We start from the raw sequence: 23,180 nt of genomic DNA on the forward strand, positions 1-23,180 counted from the left end.
CGGTACAGAAGTGCCCTCGTCTCTCTTCCAGTCTGCAAACAGCCAACACTTCTGCCATCCCGGAGGCAGGGGCAGCGCCCCCCCTCCCCCACGCTTCTCTCGCCAGGGAGAGGTTCTGGGCTCAGTGTCCCTCCTGGCTCGGGGCCATGGCGAGTCCCGCGCTACCAGAACTGACACATTTGCCGCGCTCCAGGCTCTGGCCTCCTCTCTCCATCCCAGACCACAACCCCCAACTCCTTGCTCGTGACTTGAGGAGCCTGCGACCCCATCCCCCCCTTCAGCGCATCGCCAAGTTTGTCTCCAAGCAAGGCCAGGAATTGGCCCCCGAGCCATGCTCGGGTCGGGCGACCAGCCACACTACACCAACGTCAAGAATAAACGATAACAACAGCCACCACTTCACCAGCGCTTACTGCGCGCCAGGAGCCCGACTTCCATGGCCTCGAATCCCCCCACACCCGATGAACAGGATGCTAGAACTTACGGTCCCCGAGGGAGCTGCTGCAGCTCCGGAAAGTTGGATGGCATTCTCGGGCTCATACAGCTGAGATAATGCTAGCTAACATTTGATTGAATGCTTCCTATGTGCCAGACAGAGATCTACGTACCCACAAGCACCACCCCAGAGATCTCTTATAAAACCATTATCATCCCCACGCAATGGATGAGGAAACCGAGGTTTGGTAACTTGCCCAAGGTCATCCAGCCAGTGAATAACGGATCTTGGACCCAAATCCAAGCAAGGTAATGAGGCGAGGGGTGAAAGGGACTGCCGTTTTTTTGTGCTGTCTCTACTTCTCAGAAAAGCAGCTGGCTTCGAACCTGCGGCTCCAGGGGCCATCCCCAAACGCCCCAAGGCTGCGCGCAAACCAACCAACTCCGACTGCTATAGCCAGCAGAGAGGAATTCCCCGGGACCAGGACGCGACCCACGCCAGGAGCGCGGGCTGTGGCGAGGGTCGGCCCGCTAGCGGTCCAGTGCCGCCAGATCTCTGCTCCCGGCTCCCGCGCGCCCCAGGGCGCCCCTCACCAAAAGCTGGAGAATACTCACCATAAAAGAGAGGGCGAGCGCCTGCCTGCCTGTGAGGAATCTCCGGTGCTGGCAGGTCCTTGACTCCCCCAAGAGGCGTCTGCCGCCGCCGCCCACTCAGGGGCGCCCGAGCGACCCCGAAGATGCCGACTCGCTCCCCGGGGCCAGGGGCGCTTCCTCACCGCTGGTGCCCAGCAGCAGCGCCCCCTCTGCCCGGCAGGGTGGCCTGGAGTTGGAGCGTTCTTAGGGAAGTTGGCGTTTGGGCGCTGGAGGTCGGGTGAAAGTGGGGAAGCGTCTTCCTACGCGGATCCCGGGAACGCGCTGAGGCCCGCGCTTTAGCCGCTCCGAAGCTCCGCGCCCGACCCGGAGGGCGGCGAGTCCCGAGCTCAGGGTTCACGGGCCGCGTCTCGGCCGCTAGCCCCTGGCGCGCCCCGCGTCTTCTCCAGCGCCCTAGGTGCAAGGAGCCGTGGCTGGAGCTGGTGCCCGCGCCTGGGCTGCGGTGCGCTCATCACCCACCCCAGGGGCTGGGCGCCTTTGTGCGCCGGGCTCGCCGGCCGCGGCGGCCAGCACTGGATGCTGCAGCCGCCGCCGCCTCCCCCTCCTCCTCTGCCGCCGCCCGCTCCCCGCCTTCCCGGCCGGCCCGGAGGCTGCAGCTGAAAGCCGATCCGGCTGAGCTCATCCCTGAAGGCCACTAATCCAATAGCCGCGGAAGGCGCGGCCGCCGGGAACGCCCCTTCCCCCACCATCCCGCGCCCCGGCCCGTCCCAGCTCGGGCCGCTGCCGGCGCCGCCACCTTCCAGAGGCCACCAGCTGGCGGGAGAGGGAAGTGGAGCCCGCGCCGGCTCCCCTGTGCCGAGTCGGCCTCGCGGTCGCCATTCACCCTCCCGCTCGCCCGCGCACTCGCTCACTCACGCACTCATTCATGCGCGCGGGGCCTCCCCCATTCATTCAAGCGCGCCAAGATCACCGGGGTGGGTTCCCCTGAGGGGGAGGAGACACCCAGAGTCAATCGAAGCTTTGGAGTCTTTACCCAAAGCATGTGGAAATAGCAGGGAAAAAGGATGGTTTAATATCCTCTTCCTCGGAAACATGTCCGCACTTTATTTTTAAAGATCAAGCTCCAACTGATCTCTTAAAGTCTAATTTCATACTGCACTTGCTTCACGGAGCCTTCCCGGCCCTCCCTAGGCTCAAGGAATTGGGTCTCTTCTCAGCGGGCTGCCAGCGCTGACGGTGGCCCGCAGCTCTGCGAGCTTGAGCTGAGAGATAAGGGAGAGGGCGTGGCCAGAGCGGAGGCCGAGAGGGTGCTTCTAGCATAAGTGCTTCCTTGGGAAAATCGAAAGTTCCTGTACGGGGCCCCTCGTCTGTGCTCTCAGAGTTGACTTCAGTTCCGTTCCACAGTCGTATGGTCTGACCTCAGCCCTCTCTGTGCCAAGCACCAAAAAGCCTAGCTGCAGAATTCCCATTCCATCTGGGACACCGACAAATAAAGACAATCCAACCCGGTGAGGGAAATAAATCCTTTGATGGAGGCAGCAGCCCTCCTTTCCCAGACTGGTAAGGGCAATCTGGGAATGCTCCCTAGTGGAGGTGGCTACACGAATTAGCTTCTGGATGCAGAGGGACAGGTAAGTACCTACCACAGCACAGAGCCTATGGTATAACTGGAGTGTGAGCAAAGGTGGTGAAATGAAGCTGGAGGGATAGACAGTGTCTACGGTCTTGGGGGCCATCTCAAGAGTTTGGCCTTTCCTCAATATCAGTTGGAGAAGCCTTTAACCAGGGTAGTGACACTGTCAGATTTGCATTCAAGAAAGATCTCTCAGCAGCAGAATGAATGGATGGAGGAAACGAGCTTGGAAGCTACTGAAACATTCCAAGCAAAAGATGAAGCTTCATCAACTAGGGCAGCCACTGTGAGCTAGCAAAAGGGTGTATTGATCAAGTATTTATCGCACTCATTCTGCTGTTTGTTTTGTCATTGGATTCGTCTGTCTCCCTCCTAACATTGTGAACCTTCCTGCCCCGAGGCAAGTATCTGTGTTCTATACATCCCTGGATCCCCTGTACCCAGCACAGAACAGATGCTGAGAAAATGTGGTTGAACTAACCCTGAGTGGCAGTTCTGACCTCCCTTCACACTTACTCTATTTCCAGGGATCTCCACAGCAGTCCTTCCTCACCCTTATCAGAAGCTCCTGGAGCACCTACTAAGCAAGCTACTCTGGGGGCAATGGACATAGTTGGGGAACAAGAAAAGAAAATTTGAGGAAAGAAGATCAGAAGCAAAAGTGACTTTAAAGAAGGCTTTCAAGCTGACAGTTTCTCCACCTAGACCCAACCCAATCTGGCTGACGGGGTGTATGAGGGGATGCCTGTTGCTTCCCCTCCACTGGGAAACATCATAGCAGCTTCAAAGAAAAAGTAGGAAGGGAGAAATGGCCAAAATTTGAGAAACTACCTCCTCCCTCCCTTGGGGGCTCCAGATAGGTTCACCACATGGCCTCTCCAAATGAGACTATGCCTGAGGGCACAAAGGAGTGGTCACAACAGCACCTCAGGTGTTCCGGTAGGCCCCAAAGTGCTCCAGCCCATAGATAGCAAGGGAAACAACTTGCCGTTTTGGAAGAAGCCAGGATATTCTGGTTATGAAAAAACTTCAGATTGCGACGAGCAGCCTCTAAGATTAGGTTATTAAAAAACTGTGACTTCTGTTTTAAGCATATTCTCTCTCTCTCTCTCTCTCTCTCTGTGTGTGTGTGTGTGTGTGTGTGTGTGTCTCTTTTCCTCTCCCTCTCTCTCCCTTCCTCTCCCTCCTTTTTTCTCCCTCTCTCTCTCCCTTACTCTCTTTTGGGATCACCTCAATTGCGAGAAGCCAGCTAGCTGCCAGGTCCTGAGACAGCCTTATGGAGTGGTTCATGTGGTGGAGGACTGAGGCCTGTCGAAAACCATGTGAGTGAACTTAGAAGTGGATTCCCACCCCATAGCCAAGCCTTCATATGAGACTGCAACCCTATCTGACATCCTGACTGTGATTTCATGAGAGACCTTGAATCAGAGATACTCAACCAGGCTGACACAGACACTGTACGAGAGTAGATGTTTGTTGTCATAAGCTGCTAAACTTTGGGGTTAATTTGTTGTGGAGCAATAGATAACTAATACAACATGTTCTTAACTGTCCAAGGATGTTTCAAAAAAAACAAACCGTTGAAAAACTAGCCATTCTCACTCAAAAGAAAGCACAATATTTCATAAGCATAGCTAGGCAGCCTTGGGCTGAAATTTTAAGTCAGACTCTTTGGATCTTAGCTTTCTCATTGTAACATGGGAATAGAACTTCCTGATTATGGTTATCTCTTGTAGGGAGTTACATAGTAAGTACTCAATAAACGTTTTCCTTGTACTTCTCAAAAATATACCAAGATCTGCAGCACTCTTGGAAATCTTGAGCTGAGAAGAAGTCATGCCTGGAGCAGAAGATTCATTAGAGCCCCATGCAGTCAGGGGTACAGAACTGCTATTTATAATACAGAGCTGTAAACCTCACTGCTGCTTGCCTTTTCTCCCAATAGGGCTTGGTTTAGAATCCACTTACCAGATTTTAGATATTGCAACCTTAATCTCCTTCTCTGTCTTTAAAAGTATCAACCATGTTTAACAGAAGTCAAGGGAAAATTCTCAGTTCTGAGAAATTCTGCAGCTTGCAGCTTGCTCCAAGGATGTGCATGGTGGTGCGTGAGGTCCGCCTGTCTCTGGCCTCCCTCCCTCGTTCCACTGGAGCCCAGCCTGTTCAGCTCTCTGATCTTGCTTCTTCTAAGGCTCAGACACCACCATCCCTTTGTCCAGCGGTTGCAGTGGGCTCCTCACCTCTGTTCTGTCAGGGTTGTCTTCATAAAGTAAAAGTCGTCCCTGCCACTCCCCTCAGAGGTAACCCGTGGTCCACAGGATGGTTTTCCCATTTCTTAGCTGAATCTGACTCCTGGGCACTAGTCTCACTCCCTGCACCTGTGCTCTGAGTCAAGCCACACTGAGATGCTCCAAGCAACCCCGGTGAACTAAGCTCTTTTTCCCTGACACAGGCCTTTGCACACATTGATCTTTCTTCCTGGTACGGACTCCCCAGGTAACTGATTCACCCTTCAGCTCTCTGCCTGTATGCATGTGACCTGCCCCAGGAAGACTTAGCGACGCTCTAAGGCCAGTGTGATGCCCTCCTTTGTGTGCCCTCAGACCTGTGTGCTTCCCTCTCTCAGGGGCCCAGGCCCACTGTTGCTGTCGCCTCTTTCACTGCCATCCCCTTGCCTCTAATATGTGAGCATTTCTAGGGCAGAGCTTTTTCACTTCTATAGCCTTCACACTCCCACCTACATTTTCATCTTACTAATTTCTCAAAGTACAAAGCTCTGTAGTCTTCCCCAGTAGCTCCGGGTGGGTTAGGGGCCTCTCTCTGAGCTCTACAGCACTTTGTTTCCTTACCTCTGTCTTAGCACTTTACAAAGCCTTTGGGAATTGTCAGATTCCAATAGCAGATAGTGACTCTGTTAGGGCAGGACTATGTCTGATTCATCCCAGTGCTCTTGACACAGCATCCTGCCTAGGGGCAGGTACACAGTAGACATCTAATAAATGTTTATGGAATACATGATTGAAGGCAGAGCGGAAGAAAAGAAAGACCAAAGGTTGGAAGAAAGAAAGGTCAGCCCTACTGGCCTTTCTCCCTCCCACCCTCCCTTTCTCTTTTCTTTTTATCTTTTTTCTTTTCTTTTCTTTTCTTTTCTTTTCTTTTCTTTTCTTTTCTTTTCTTTTCTTTTCTTTTCTTCTTTTCTTTTCTTTCTTTCTTTCTTTTCTTCTTTCCTTCTTTTTTTCTTTTTTCCTTCTTTCCTTCCTTCCTCTTTCTTCTTTCTTTCTTTCTTTCTTTCTTTCTTTCTTTCTTTCTTTCTTTCTTTCATTTAATGTATGGAATGCTTAGAATTGGATTAATTATAGTCTTTGGTTCATGGAACACTGTCATCATTAGCCCATGCATGGTCCTTATTTATTTATATATTTATTCGTAATATAATAAACACCCATGACCCCACCATCCAACCCAGAACACCTACATCTCCCTATGTGCTTCTTTCCTAGCCCATCTCTTTTCCTCCCCTTCACATAAAACCATTGTCCTGATTGTTAAGGTTTATCGTTTTCTTGGGTTTTAAATATGTGTATATGTATATATATATATGTGTGTGCATGTGTGTGTGTGTATACACACACACTTGAGAAAAGTTAGGCTTATATGTGCCTAAACGTTATTCTATTTAGTTTTACTTGTATTTTAAACTTTCTTAAAAGATACTATATTCCATTTTCTAAGACTTGCTTTTTGGAATTAACAAGACTCATCCATGTTGATACATGTAAGTGTAGCCCATTCATTGTCATAGCTTATATAATAGTTCATTAGATGAACAGACACAATGTTAAAAAATTATTTATGACACTTGTTAAAGACGGTAAGGAAGACTCTATTTAAGGAAGGCTACTACAATGGGGCTTTGTAGTAGAGGATATAGATCAAGCTCCACGGTGAACACAAGGACAAGTGGGAATTTATAGTCAAGTAGCAGGGTTGGGGTCAGTGGTTGGAAAATTGCTAAGAGCAGACATCAGGGGTAAGGGAGGATTCTGGCTAAACTGACCTCACAGGGTTCTTACTAAAAGCAGGCCCTGGGAGGACTGAGGAATTTGATCACATATCGAAGGTGATCAGATGCCAAAGGGTGGCAGAATTTCACTAACCTGACTTAGCAAGACTCTTGCTCAAACTGCATTCTATAAGGACAGAGGGAAGCCCCAAGTCAGGCCTGTTCAAACAGGAGCCTGATTAAATTTGGTCAAAGGAGAGCGTCTTTGTCAGCAATTTAATTTTCCATGCTCCTTTCAAGGGGTGTTCAGATTGATTTTAGTTTGAGGCTATTGTGAGCAGTGCTGCTATGAACATTCCTGAACAGGTCCCCCGGTGCATCTGTGCTAATGTTTTCTAAAGTCTTTTCTTAGGAGTGGAATTGTTGATTCGCTCTCTACCAGGGGTCAGCTCATCACAAAGAAATATTAAAAACTGTTTCGCTCTTCTACATTATATGTCGTCAGGGAAATGCAAATTAAAACAGTAATGAGACACCATCACACACCTATTAGAAGGGCCAAAATCCAGAACATTGACAGCACCAAATGCTGGCAAGGGCGTGGAGCAATAAGAGCTCGGATTCATTGGTGATGGGTTTGCAAAATGGGACAGCCCCTTGAGAAGACATTTTGGCGGTTTCTTACAAAAATAAAACACTCTTTCCATATTATCCAGCAATCATGCTCCAGCTGAACTAAAAACTGACCTTCACACAAAAATCTGCCCATGGATGTTTATAGCAGCATTATCATTATTCGTGATTGTTAAAAGTTGAAAGCAAACAAGATGTCATTCAGTAGGTGAATAGATAAATTAACGGATATATCCGGACAATGGAATATTATTCAGCACTAAAAAGAAATGAGCTATCCAGTCACGAGAAGACATGGAGGAACCTAAGTACATATTACTAAGAGAAAGATGCTAATCTGAAATAACAAACTATTATTCCAACTATGTGACATTCTGGAAAAGGCAAAGCTGTGGAAACAGTAAAAAGATCAGTGGTTGCCAGTGGCTGGGGGGAGGGAGAGATGAACAAGAGGAACACGGAAGATTTTTCAGGTAGTGAAACTACTCTGCATGATACTGTGATGGTGCATAAATGTCATATACATTTGTCCAAACCAATAGAATATACAGTACCAAGAGTGACCCCTAAGGTAAACTATAGACTTTGGGTGATAATGTTGTGTCAGCGTAGGCTCATCAATTGTAATAAATGGATCACTCTAGTGGGCGATGTGCGATAACAAGGGAGGCTATGTATATGTGGGGTCAAGGGTATATATGGAAAATCCCTGTGTCTTCTGCTCCATTTCGTTATGTCCCTAAAACTTCTCTAACAAATAAGGCCTATTAAAAAAAAAAACCTTAACAACTTTCAATCCAGCCACCAAAAGTAATTTGTATCATTTACAGACTTAAATGATTTGACCCCGGGATCTCCAACACTACTTCCTTAAACTCATGTGCATACAAATAAATTATTTGTGTGCTGATTGGACTGAAGAGTCCAGGCCATTCCATTCCCCATCCTATTGTCCTTTACTTCTTAGATTGTTAGAGCTAGTGGGGCCCAGAGATCTCAGCACCTCAGGAGGACTCTAGGATACACCTGAGTGAGTCCGTAGTAAGAAAAGAAGACAGGTGAAAGTCAGTGACAAAGACACTCAGATTCATTCAGGGAACATTGAACTTAGTGCAGGACAAGATATTAAGGACATGCACATACGTACTTGCACGTGCATGAGCACATACATGTACACACATGCACATGAACATGCATACCTACATGCAGAGCTCTAGAGAGTTCTGTTGTCATAAAATGCCTCGGTTCACTGGGATGAGATGATGGGATGGGAGACGCAGAGCATGGCAGGGTCACATGATCATGTCACAGGATTTTTACCTTGTTAATTGATTTCTATAATACTCATTTTCCTCTTATATAAAACAGGAGCAATAATATCTACCACACTGAGTTGTGAGGAGTAAAGGAGACGATGTCTAGATAGGCTCGTTCTTTAAACTGAGATCTTGCACAAGTTACCAAATGTCTGGGAAGCTCAGTTTCCAATCTACGAAATGGAACTAATAAAGTACCTTTCTCTAGCGGCATTTGTCACTTTTGTACACTGAGCAGATGAATCACCTTCCTAAGTGTGAGGAACTCCCCACCGCATGAAGTTGGGAGAGAAGCAATCAATTCCCACTGATGAACAAAAAGCCCAGCGCTCAGTCACGTTCTTAAATCTCTTGTAAACCCTCTTCACATTTTGTTTTTGGTAAAATCAAATGAACAACCCCCCTTTATTTCCTAATCTCCCCTGCTGCTGGTTGAGGATGAGATCTGGATTCTGGCAAAAAGACACACCAGTTCGATGCAGAAGTGAGCTCCCTGAGGAAATGCCCTCGATCTAGGCCATCCATTCTGGCTGGTACTTCTGGGGAAGTAGAGGCAGCATTTTTCTGCAATCAGGGGCAAGAGCGGCAGCTTCCTGACCTCATTCATGGCAAAAGCTTTCTACCAGGCCAGTTCTGCGGTATAGTTACAGCTATTTTCCTGAAAACTCAGTCCAGAGCCTAGTTTTCCACAATCCCAACGATTCTGTGAGTTATTTAATCTGTTTTACTAAGTCCCCACCTGCATGTAGTAGGTGGAGTGGATCTATTGTTGGCAACTAAACGCCCTCCTTACCCTTCCTTTTCAGCCTTCCTGACAGCTAGACCAATCAGAACCTCCCTCTTGGGCCTGCAGAGCTGGAACCATGCATTCAAAACAGCAAAGATGGTGAATTTATTCTGATGGGGCAGAGTTAACGACAGCAGCCTCCAGACCTCAGGGACAGCATTGGCAGCCACCACCCCAGTGTCCAGCCACCAGTGCTAGGAGTGGCATCGGTGTTCTCAACAGGTTGGGTTTTAGGGCATGAGTCCAGCTATGGTTCTTGGTGCCCTGCATTTGTTGTTGATTTTGTCATTGTTCCTGCCTGTTTGTTTTGTTTTGTTTTGTTTTCTGAATCTGGTTCTCCAGCCTTCTCGGTCATTCTGTGATTTCCCGATTTCCTTTCTGTTTGTTCATACAGTGACTTACATTGATTGAGTTTTCAATATGGAACTATCTTTGCATTTCTGAGATAAGTCCACTTGGTCATTAGTCCCACTATCCTTTTAACACCTTGTCGGATTCCATGTGCATCTATGCTCATGAGTGATATTTGTTTTACTTTTCTTGTAATATTTTTGCCTGAGTTTAGCTCAAAATAATACTGGTTTTAACAATGAGTTAAGAAGTGTTCCCTTTTCTTTTATTCTCTGGTTGAGTTTACATACAACTACTATTATTTCTTCCTTAAATGTTTCACAGAGTTCACTAGTGAAGTAATTTGGCCCTGGAATTTTCTTTGTGGGGAGGTTTTTAAATAGAAATTCAATTTCTTTAATAAATATAGAGCTATTCTGATTATCTGTTTGTTTCTTAGCAAGTAATGGCTAATCTTTTAAGAAATCTATCCATTTCATCTAATTATTGAATATATTAGCATTAGGTTGTCCATAATATTTCCTTTTTATCCTTTTAATACATGTGCACTCTATAGTGATGTCACCGCTCTTATTTTTCATGTTGCTAATTTGGATTCTCTCTCTCTCTCTCTCTCTCTCTCTCTCTCTCTCTCTCTCTCTCTCTCTCTCTCTCTCGTGTCCCTATTCAATCTGGTTAGCAGTTTATCAATTTTATTGGTCTCAAAGAATCAGCTTTAGGTTTCGTTTATTTTCTCTAGCTTTTTGGTTTCTATTTCATCGATTTTTGCTCTGATCTTTACTATTTCTTTTCTTCAGCTTACTTCGGCATCTATTTGCTCTTTTTTCCCCCTAGTTTTTTAAGATAGAAACTGAGATCATTGATTTAAGAGCGTTTTTTTCATGTCTAATATAGGCATTTAGTGCTATAAATTTCTTTCTAAGGACCGTTTTACCTACATCTCACAAATTTTGCTATGCTACTTTTCATTTTTATTCCCTTCAGAACCCTTGGTAACTTAAAATTCTTCTTTGACTCATAGGTTACTTAGAATTGTGTTATTGTTTCCAAATGTTTGGGGATTTTCCAGACATCATTTTAGTGTTGATTTCTAATTTAATTCTATTTTGGTCAGAGAGCATTCTTTGTATGACTCGAAGTTTTAAATTTACTTTATGGCTCAGACTATAGTTGATCTTTGTAAATGCTTTCGGTGCACTTGAAAAGAATGTGTATTCTACTGTTGTTGAGTGGAGTGTTCTGGAAATCGAGTGAGATCAAGTTGATGTGTAATTCAAGCCTGCTGTAGTCTTACTGATTTTCTGTATACCTGTTCTGTCAATTACTTAGAGAAGGTTGTTGAAATCTATGACTATTCTTGTGGATTTGTCTACTTCTTGCTATTCTATCAGTTTTTGTTTCACGTGTTTTAGGTACGTACACCTTTGAGTTGTTATGTTCCTTTATTGTAATGATCTTCTTTGTACCTGCTAATACTCACTGCTCTGGAATTTATTTTGTTTGATATCGTTATATCTACTCTAGCTTTATTTTCAAATGTATTAGTATAGTATATCTTTCCCCATTATTTTATTTTTCACATGTATGTGCCTTTCTATTTATAAAGGGTTTCTGCTAGGTGGCATATAGTTGTGACTTGGTTTTATTATCCGATTGAGGAAGCTCTGCCTTTTGATTGGGGTATTTAAACTTTTACATTTAATGTGATTATTGGTATGGTTGGGTTTTAATCTGCCATTTGGGCACTTGTTTTGTATTTGTTCTATTCTTTTTCCCTCCTTTTTTTTTGTCTTTTAAAAATTATTTTTTTATAAGTCCATTTCATTTCCTTTATTGACTTATTGGCTGTAAGTCACTGTTGTCTTCTTTTAGTGGTTGCTTTAGAGTTTACAGCATATGTCGTTAACATGTCACAGTCCACCTTCAAGTAGTAGTATGCCATTTCACATATAGTATAGGAATGGTATATTTTCCTTTCTCTCCTCTTGGCCTTTGTGTAAACTTTCATACATTTTACTGCCATTATATATTTTACATATTTTATAAGCCCTTAATACATTTTTATTTTGTTCTAGTCAATTATCTTTTGAAGATATTTAAATAATAATTTAAAGTCATTATATTTACCCATATAGTTACTATTTCAATACTTTTCATTCCTTTGTATAGATCCATATTTCCATCTGCTATAATTTTCCTTCTGCCTGAGGGATTTCATTGTAACATTTCTTAGAGTGCAGGTCTGATCATGATGAGTTATTCAGCTTTTGTATGTTTGAAAAAGTCTTATTTGCCTTCATTTTTTGAAAGATATTTTCTCCTGGTAAAGAATTCCAGATTGATGGATTTTTTTTTTTAATTTCAGCACTTTAAAGATGTTGCTTCTTATCTTTTAGCTTAAATTGTTTCTGACAAAAAAATCCACAGTCATCCCCATCGTTCTTCCTCTGTATGTAATGTGTTCCCTCCTCCGTTAGGCTACTTTGAATATTTTTTCTTTATCGGTGGTTTCAATCAATTTGATTAGGATGTGCCTTGGTGTAGTTTTCTTTATCTTTCTTGTGTTTGGGTTTCATTGAGCTTTTAAGATCTGTGGTTTTACAGTTTCCTCATGTTGGGACATATTTTGCCCATTATTTCTTTAAATATTTTTTCCTGCCCCCTCCATTTCCTTTAAGGACTCCAATTACACCTACATAAGCCACTGAAGTTGTTCTGCTGCTCAGTGCTATTCTGTTCATTTTTTCATCAGTTTCTCTCTGTGCTTCATTTTTAACAGTTTCTATTTTTATGCCTTCAACTTCACCAATTCTTACTCTGCTGTATCTAATCTGTAATTAATCCAGACAGTGTATTTTCACTTTGGATACTATAGTTTTTGTCTCTAGAAATTCTACTTGGGCCTTTTTATTTCTCCCATGTCTTCATTTAACGTGTCCAGTCTTTCCTCTAGTATCTTGAACATACAGAATATTGTTCCAATGCTTTTTAAATGTCCTTGTATTTAGACATATAGATATATAATAGAATATGCAATTCTATTATATATCATTTCTGGGTTAGTTTCAATGAATTGATTTTTGTCCTCACTTTAGGTTGTATGTATCTGCTTCTTTGCATGCCTAGTAATTTTTTTCCCACTGTAGAGCGAGATCCTTCTGAGTATTCTGTGTGATGTCCACTCTGGCTGGTGAGAATAGGCACTGTTTCTTGTCCTAGGTGAGCTCCAGGGACTATTCCCTTTAGCCCTTTTGGTAATTATTTTTCATGCCTTGTGATAGTTTCCTCTTATGCATGCCCTGATCTTTACTCAGCTGAATCCCCCAGGGGGACCCTTTGCAAATCTCCATGATCTTCTTTCTGTGGAGCTTACTGTGTAGCTTTCTTTTCAGTATTCTGCCCTGCACATTGTCGTTACCTTGGAATCCTTTCTCTCAGTTCCATATTCCTAAAACAAGGAGGTCATCAGGCTCTTCCTGGCTTCCACCCTTTTTTTGTGTCGTGGCCTGGAAACTCTCTAGGTAGTAAGCTGGGTAAATTATTTGTTTCCCATCTCTTAGAGATCACTGTCCTTCACTGCCTACTATCTAATATCTTGAGACTATTGTTTTATATTTTTTGTATGGTGTTTTAGTTTTTTCAGATGGAAGGGCACTTCCAGATTTTGTTGTTCCATCTTGGCTGGAAGCAAAAGCCTTGCTTTTACACTTCCTTTTGTATACAGCCAGAGTAACTTTCTGTTGTTTATAATGGAAAACCCTGGCTGAAACACTACCTTACATGACTAATGTGAAGATTCAATGAGAGAACATATGTAGATGCTTAGGACAGTGCCAGCACAGAGCAAGTGTTCATTTAATGTTGATCTACTAGTCAGCTTTTGCTGTGGCAACAAAAACCCTCCACATTTCAGTGGCTTACAATAACAAACATTTCTAGCTTATGGGTCTGCTTGTCTCTTTGTCTGCTTAACTCTGTTTGTCATGACTCAGCCGTACTTGGCTCACCTTGAGCATCAAACTTTCTCATTCTGGGACCCAGGTTGACAGTTGAAACATCTGAGAACATGAAAACATGAGGTCAAATAACCCATTTAAATGATTCAATATTTCTGTTCTGATGCGCTGCTTATTGCATTATCTTATATTTCATTGGCCAAAGCAGATCATATGGTCATCCTGAAAATTTGTAGGACACTGCTGTACCCTGCCCACGGAGGGTCCTGGCAGGGAAGAGATGTATGATTTAATTATAAAAGTGGGAGCTGATAATTGGGGACAATACCACAGTTTACCCCAGCTTGTGATTGTTATTAATATTCTCTTCTGCAAGTAAATTTCCCTGTATATTTTTGTCCAAAGCAATGCTTTGGGAGTATTGGAATGAACACGTCTCTGTCATTAGCATTTTTTTTTTTTATCCTAAGCATATATCTGTCCTCATTTGATTTGTTACTGCCCAGTGGACTCCAATTACTACAGGAAGAAGGACAAATCATTCGTAGTGTTTTGGAAGGCTATTGAGATAGGTAGATGGTGAGAATTGGTAGTTGGAGGACAAATAGTATTATTGATCTGGGCGTTGATTGGATAACTGAATGACTTTGCAATGTCTTCAATGTGCCACTTCTATCTTAGGTGCCCAAGTCTTTACTTCTTACCATTTGTGCAGGAAACAAGGGCTTGGGGCCAAGGCTCCGAAGATGCATCTGAGAAAATCAGCCCATCCTTGTAGGATGTTATTAACTTCCCTTCTTCATCCAGGAATCTACCCGTCCTGCTTCAGGCTGAATGATTTTGCCTTTTGTTGGACTCCAAGAGCCTTTACTTCAGGGCATTTGACTTGGCTATCTTGCAATAGATTTTCTGTTACATTAATTAACTACCATGTGGTTCAGACATGAAGGAACTCAGATTTTTGAAGTTCCTCCTCTGTGCCAGGTCCCTTACATGTAGTAGCTATTCTAATCCTCATAATCACCCGATGATGTAGATACTGGTGTTTTACAGGTAAGCAACAGAGGTGCAGAGAGGTTAAGTGACTGTTCAAAGTCCCACAGCTAGTGAGTAGTAGAACTGGGATTTGCACCCAGGTCTGTTTGCTTCGTGTTGTGCTTTTTTGGGTCCTTAGTGGGATTTTATGTTCCTGGAAAGCAAAGACTACATTTTATACTTCTTTCTATCATCCACGAAATCCAATACGGAGACTGGGCACTGGATAGTTGTTTTAAAACATTTATAAATTTTTCTTTATAAGAGAGAAGCAGATGACTTAGTGTTCCCTAAGTTCTGAAAGAAATGCTGGGTGTGGTGTTGGAAGAAGTATTGTTCCTCTTCACTCTCATTCCTCTAGTGGTCTAATCCTCAAAGCTGGCTGATGTTGTACTAGGCTGAGTCCACCATGGGGCTAAGAGTATATATAGACAAATAGGGCTTTGTCAGGGCACAGAAGTAAATCCATGGAAGTTGCATAGGGAGAAGGGAACTTATACTTACTGTATGTCTATATGCTTCACTTTCCTCATTCATTATCTCATCAAAGGCACATGATATCTCATAGGGTCAGGATTTCTTACCCCCATTTAAGAGCCCAGCATCATACAGCAATAAATAACAGAGCTAAATTTGAGTACAGGTCTGGATGACTCCAAAGCCCCCATTGCTGCCACTCCACTCTACTACTCACATGGGTAGTACTGCCTCTGTTGAGAAGCTGCCAGGTCAAACTATCACTGAGGATAGTAGGACTCCAGTGCATGAGGAATTAATAATTCAGAATATACTTCATCCACACAATAGGAAGTTACCCACTCCACATTACCTGATCTATTGCCACTTGCGACTTTTTTGCCAGCTATTACCTGAGTGGTAGTCAAGCATTTCATCTTTTCATTGAATTATCTCATTATGTCCTTGACATAGTCCCATTTCCTCAGAAAATAAAGTGGTTTAAGATAAAACTACCATTACAATGCCAGCTATTAAAAGGATCTGGGATTCCTGTAGTGTTAAAGGAATGTGTAATTGCCAATTAAAGAAAAGCATGTTATTGGCCAAAACAACTGATTAGAAATAAATTTGGAAAAATTTTTCTAGCAACATTATGAGCAGGCTCACACTCTTCCTGCTAGAGCTAAAGTGACTCGTGCAAGGCTCAGAGAGGTTAATAACTTGCCCGAAGTCACATAGCTAGTATTCTCCTGACACCGGAGAATGCACAGTATGCAGGGAGCTGGTACAAACTAGAGTGTGCAAGATTCTAGAAGGGCTCGGTTGATTTCATGGGCAACATGTCCCCAGTAGGCATCCCTGGTTTGGGCCTTACCATCTCTGCCTGGACCTTGGCTGTCCAGTCTCTTCTCCCTCACTGCACCCCCTTCTTACAGTGCTCTCCAGATAACATCCGGAGTGACTGTAGCAACTACCTTTGGGTGTCCACTGAAAAGCTTCCCCCATCCCTTTTACACTAACAAAATGATCGCTTGATTCCAGTGGCAATGTACCCACCTCAGAAGACAAATCCTGACACGTTTCAGCCATGCCTTACAAATAAAAAAATAAGTCTTGTATTTGACTTAATAAATTCGGTTTTCTGTAACAGTATAAGAATTCTAAAACATTTTCCATGTTTTTAGTTCTGAACAAATAAGTGGATATACTAATGTTGTTAGGAATCAGAGTTCTCACTATGGAAGAAAGGAGAAATAGGACAAAGCAAGCAAAACCCTACAGGGTTGTATTAGAGTAGAGATATAAGTATTTCTTTGCCCCAACACAGCTGGCAATGAGCACACTCTAGCACCAATTCTTGGTTTTTAAAAAGCATTCTTTGCTGAAAAGAACCAAGGATGCTTAAAGAAATGGCTGATTGAAGAACTGGGGCAGGGAATCCCTTGTGAGTATGACCAGATATGTGTTCAGATGTTAATTCTTAACACTCTATTTTAAAAAATAGAGTGTAGTTTATACTAATCTTTTTAAAAAAAGTTTACTATATGCAAAACTGTAGGTGATAAAAATAACGTGTTCTTTTTTTGATTAACTAATTTGCAATAAAAATTATGTTGATGGCCATCCAGATTTTGCTAAAATTAAAAAAAAAGAAGAACTGGGGCAGGGAAAGTACAAGATGAGTTTTGAATGTTGTACGGAAAGTAAGAAATAATAGCAATATATCAAAAGTACACGAGGGGACACCGGAGCCTTCAAATACACAGTGATGGATTATAATGAATTCAATATAATAAGAACCCATCTGTCCATACAAATAACACATACGTACATAAAGGACAGCTCTTCCTTATTGGAGAATGCCAGCTAATGAATGCAATAGAAATGACAATATTAGAAAATCACCATTTTGCTTCTATCCTAGTAATAGAGCCAAGCAAGAATCATCAAGGGATAATGTGGGTGAAAGTCTGCTGAGGAGCAAGCTATTTATGGTCTCAACAAATCTCTCCACAAAAATAATTACTAATTAGAAAAAGAAAAATAGAAACTCAACAGGCACCATTTTAACAAAATGATTGAAGTTAACATCACCAGTAGTGAGACAAATCAACACGATGTGCTTCCTAATATGTTGCACTGAGAAGAACACATTGTTCTGTGGTATTCTGACCCAAAGTACATAACTTAAAACTAATAGTGAGGAAATATCAGGCAAGACCATATTGAGGGTCGTCTTACAAAGCAATCATCATGATTTTAACCCTTTAAAAGCTCAACGTTATGAAAGAAAAAGAAAGGACGAGGACACATTCCAGGTTAAAAGAGACTAAGGAGACATGATAACTAATGTAACATATGACCCTGGGCTGGATCCTGGGCCATAAAAAATTTTTCTGTAAATAATATTATTTGGACATTTAGAATATGGACTATATATTAGATTTTAGTAGTTATCAGTGTTAAAATTACTGCTGTACTGTGGATACGTAAAAGAATTTTTTGTTTTTAGGAAATCTATGAGGAAGATGGCCACAAATATTTTGCTGCTCCTGTGATTGGGAAATGAAAATGAATCCTCATCTTTAAATCTGAGCTGGCCTTACTTACTTAATTTAACCAGGAAAAATGTATAAAACTCCAGAGGCGAAAAAGAATACACATAAATTACTATAAAGCAGGCTGAAAACAAATTGGAGGAAATAGTCACACCATTACATGATTAACAAAGAGCTATATTCTTCATTATATAAAAAGATTTGACCCCTCCAAAAAAATGATCAATATCCAAGGATGTGCTTGATGACTAGGATGTGGGAAAATTGATGCCCTGAGACTTCCAAGGTTATATCTTAAGAAGCTTTGCACCTTTGACCTGGGTCTCTTGGAAAGCTTTCTCTGGGGACCTTGAACTACTATAAGACATTCAGTTCCCTGAGACCACCACACTGAAGAGACCCTATCTAAGTTCTCCTGTCATTTTCAGCCAAGCTCAGCCTTCCAGCCATACTCGCCAAGGTGCCAGACATGTGAAATAAAGCTATCTCGGATTCTTCCTATCTGTCCATCTACCAGCTGAATACCACTCCATGACTTCTGTCAATGCCATGTGGAATGGAAATCACCTAGCTGAGCTCTGCCCAAATTCTTGACACCGAAAATCATAATGTGTAATATATTGGTTGTAGTTTTGAGTCATTAAGTTTTGGGTAGTTTTTTTTAATATACAAAAATAGACAACTAGCAGTACACGATTGATAAAAAGGACATTCTTCTTAGTGTTCTTACAACTTTCCTGTAAGGTTAATATTCTTTTTTAATTAAAAGAAAAAATTGGGGGCCATAAAGTAATGATTTAAATTATATTTCTGCTTAAACCAAAAGTTCTTTTCCTCAGCAGGAAAGTCACTTAGCAGTTCCTTCAATCCATGTCAACCTCTGGGACCCAGGTTGAACTTTTTAACATTGTGAGTCAAAGCTATAAAGGAGTTTGTCGAACTTTGATCCTCAATGTGGAAACCAATACGCGTGAAGTGGAAACACGCCTATCAAATGACTGGCCTCTGTGCTCCATGGCTATGGGTCCAACTACTTCTTCTCCAGTGGACATCTCAGAGCTACTTCAATTCAACATGTCCTATACCTAGCTCACATTCTCACTAACTTGAACCCCAACTCCCACCAAAACAAACAAACAAATAGACAGACAAACAAACAAGTGATAAATAACCTAACCCTCCTTTAGTGTTTGCTATATCAGTGAGTGGCTGCTCCATTCCATGTCATTAGCAGAACCAGAAATCTGGGACTCGCCTTTGATGCCTTTCTCTCTTATTCTCCATCACCAGTTATATTGGTTTTGCCTCCTGAGAGCTCTCCCATTTGTCTCCTTCAAAGTAAGCTACCATTGCCTCTCATTTGTGCTTAACCTTGCCCTCCTGAGAGTCAGTCTCGAGTTCTTCATGAAGCAGCTACATTTAAAACACAAATCAGATCATATCACTTCCATGCTTAAAACCATTCAAAGCTTCCTTTTGTTCTTAGACTTCCTCAGGAAGCCATAAAGGAAAAATTTTAATTTAACCAGGAAAAATGTATAAAACTCCCAGAGGCGAAAAAGAATACACATAAATTACTATAAAGCAGCCTGAAAACAAATTGGAGGAAATAGTCACACCATTACATGATTAACAAAGAGCTATATTCCTCATTATATAAAAAGATTTGCCCCCTCCAAAAAATGATCAATATCCAATAGCAAAATTGATTTAGAACACAAAAATTCAGTTCACAATAAAAAGAAAATGACATAAAATTCACACAAAAAATGCTCAATTGCTCTCATATTTAAATAAAAATAAAACTAAGAAATAAGCAGAAAGGTTGCCTACCGTATTGGCATAGATTAAAAGTTTTGAGAATGCCCAGTGTTAATGAAGATACAAAGATACAGGCAATTTCCTACATGGTTTGTACAGTCAAGGTCATTTAAAGACCTTTACAGATCTCAAATACTCTCACTTTTAGAAGCCATGTCCTATATCATATGAAATATATTAAAAATATATCTTATATTAAGTATAATTTTTGCTGACATTGAAGTATTGAAAGGGTTTTTATAATTTTGCTTTTGAAATTACTTAGCTATAAGTAATTCTTATGGCAGGCTATTCAATTTATGATAGGCTATTTCTCAACAGTCATTATGCATACTTGTGAATTCTTACAAAATGAACAAAATATATAACTTCCTAATTGTTTCAAATATGATCAACTTCTTATGGATAATAACATTACAAGTAATAACTACATTGCAGAGATATTTAATTAAATATCTATCGATCTCAAATTCACAGGTTCCCCTTGTGTTAGGAAGCCAATGCTTACTGTTCAGTGCCCACTTTCTTAGGCCCCTAATGCTAAGCTATGCCTACAGAACATTTTAATGGTAAAAGAACCTTGGACAAACATCTCTGGAGGACAACTGGGCAATATCGGTCAAAATTAAAAATGTACACAATTTTTCACCAAGAAATTCCACTGAAGTGAATTTATCCTCCACATATACTTACTCATGTGCCCAAATATGTCTTCAGAAGTGTGTTCTTGGCCACATTGTTTGTAACAACAAAAAACAAAAGGAACTTAAAATACCCATCTGTAGGGATTGAGTAAATACAAAATGGCACATTGAGGCACTACAGTACTGCGCAGCCCTTGAAAAAATCTGACGTAGAACCTATTGCACTGATGTGGAAAAGCCTCTTCATGCATTGTCAAGTGAAGCAAACGAAGGTAAAAAAAAAAAAAACAAAAAAAACCCACTGTGTATAGAATCTCATTCTCCTTCTCCCCCATGCTAGATTTTTCTCTTTTTTTTAAGGAGAAGCTGTAAATTCCTACGTATGTGTGTGCGTTTGTGAAATAGTTCTGGAAGCATGTATGGGAAAACTTGACAGTGGTTATCTCTAAGGAGTGGGAGAGAGATAGGGGAGGGCGCTGAGTTTTCTTTGAATACAATTCATGAGTTATTTTCCTAACAATTTTACAAAGGGGTAAGAAGAGGAGAAAAGGAAAGGGAAGAGAAGCAAAAACAAATTTCTAAACTAGACCACAAAGTTGCACCATCAGGACCCTACCCTCTCAGGCTTTATCTTGTGCTCCTTGCCCTCACTGTTAATTCTCTCTCACTCACTCACTCACTTACTCACTCACTCACTCACTCACCCATCTACTCTCAGTTCTGCAAATTTCCAGGCTTCCCTCTCATCTCTGGCTCTTTGCACATGCTGTTCCTTCTGCGTGGAACCACACCCACTGGCACACAGACTTACTTAACTTTTACTTCTCTTTCCAATGATTTCGCGCTCCTGTGGGAAACCTTTTCTGACCTCTCAGGCTGGGCCAAGCTCCTGTTATACACTTTCATAGTACCCTATACTTTCAACGCATGGTGCTAATCACAGTCAAAATGTTATACCTATGGGTTGTTATTTTGTGTCTGGCTCCCTTAGTAAGTTACTGATAATCATATACCTGACGTCCAGCATCTGGTGTAACACATACTAGGTGCTCTGTAAATATTTAATGAGTAAATGAATCACCTAGGGAAAAAGCAGGGGACAGTCTCCCATCATGGAAAGGCGAGGCATTTTTTATCCAGCGTGGTCCCTTTCAAGTTCTTCCCACCTAATAGCCTGATAATATGAGCGAATGACTTTGCTTTCATCACAGAAAATTAATCCACAAAGGACTTCCCTCAGTACTGTTAGAACACACAAGAATGAACACTTTCTTGTGGAGAAGTGGAAGTGGTGTCAATAGGCTTCATTTTAGTAATCTAGATTTTTGTTAGAACTTGACAAAATAAAAGTCCATTTTATACTGGACGATGTTTTGCCACACATATGTCAAACAGGCTTAAAATAAATCTAAAAAGAGCAACTATATGGACAAAACAAAGGTAAAAGAAGATTTCCACTGCCAATATGGTTGATGGACGTGATCCTCCCAGAGAAAATAATAAACTTTAGATAAATTTAACCCCCCACCAAAAAAAAAAAAAAACAAAAAATGACCTGATTACACTGAAGAATGAACAAAGGCAGATTCTGGACAGGAGTCACCCCTTGGCAAAAATTCAGAGCAAATTACTTCAATTTATGGCTTTTAGCCTTGGGCTAAGCCTGAAACAGCATCACACAAGGCAGCTAAACCTTTGCTAGGAAACCTGTACTTTTGGCCTGAAAAAGTAGACAACAGAGTTCAGCCACTGAAAATGAAGTGAAGGGGAATCCTGTAAAGGAGTGAGCCAGAGAAAGAAAGTCTCAAATTCTGTGCAAAATCTCTACTCAAATCTCTGTGTAAACATTCACCCATGTATGCCTAGAGCAGGTTGCAAGCAGCCTAGTTAACAAAGAAATGAACTGAGATTTGAGGTGCTACCAAGAGAAAAAATTTGCAGTTGGAATCCAACAAAAGCAATTGCCTGCTAAGAAAAACAAACAAACATACAAAGCAGAATCTTGAGTCTCAACAACATAATAGTCACAACACTGGGGATAAAAATCCAAAATTGCTGGACATATGAAGATCATGAAAATTTGACCTATCATTAAGAAAAAGACCAACCTTGAGATAACTCAGAGGTTCAAAAGAGCATATAAAGATTTTAAAGCAGCTCTTGTAATTATAATTCTATACCGTAATTCTACACAAACTCTTCCAGAAAATGGAATAGAACAGAACACTTCCCTACTCATTCTGAGGTGAGCATTACCCTGATACCAAAACTGAAGACATGGCAAGAAAAAAAACCACAGACCAATATGAAAATAGATGCAAACATTCCTTTAAAATTTTAGTGAATTTAATTTAACAGTATATTAGAAAAGATATTACATCATGACCCTTTATCTCAGGAATGCAATATAAGCTCAGTGTCAATCAATGTAATTCACAATATCGACAGACTAAAAAGATAACTAGATAGATGCAAAAGAAAAAAAATAGATGCAAATGAGTAAATAGATGCAAAAAAAAAGAATTAGACAAAATTCAATCCTCATCTATGATAAAAAAAAAAAAACTTGCAGCAAACTAAGATTAGAAGGGAATAAAGGAAAATTTCTCAACCTAATAAAGGGTATCTACTGAAAACCTACAGCTAAACTCATACTCATTGGTGAAAGACTGAAAGCTTTCCCCTAAGAATAAAAACAAGAATGTTCATCTTCATCACTCCTATCTGACATCATACTGGCAATCCTAGCAAGAGCAATGAGGCAAGAAATAAATAGCATTTGAATAAGAAAGACATGAAACTACCTTTATTCATCAACATGATGAGCATCAAGGTAAAAAGTTCCCAAGAATCAACAAAAAACCTATTAAGACCATGAAGTGAGTCTAGTGATATCAGAGGACCAAAAGCCAACATACAAAAATCAGTTGTGTTCTCATATACTTTCAATGAACAATT

The 23,180-nt window shown here is 41.5% G+C and overlaps 1 protein-coding gene across 1 annotated transcript in view; it reads right to left on the reverse strand.

The window, feature by feature from the left end:
- Positions 1 to 1,674, reverse strand: part of SPSB4 (splA/ryanodine receptor domain and SOCS box containing 4) — a 75,941-nt gene extending 74,267 nt beyond the window's left edge. The window contains exon 1 of the mRNA XM_016141902.2: positions 1,051 to 1,674. The gene's annotated coding sequence lies outside the window, so the exon portion shown is untranslated. The remainder of the gene's footprint in view (positions 1 to 1,050) is intronic.
- Positions 1,675 to 23,180: the final 21,506 nt, after the last annotated feature.

Source organism: Rousettus aegyptiacus, unplaced genomic scaffold (genome assembly GCF_014176215.1).
Source record: "Rousettus aegyptiacus isolate mRouAeg1 unplaced genomic scaffold, mRouAeg1.p scaffold_m13_p_4, whole genome shotgun sequence".
NCBI classification, from domain to species: Eukaryota; Metazoa; Chordata; class Mammalia; order Chiroptera; family Pteropodidae; genus Rousettus; species Rousettus aegyptiacus.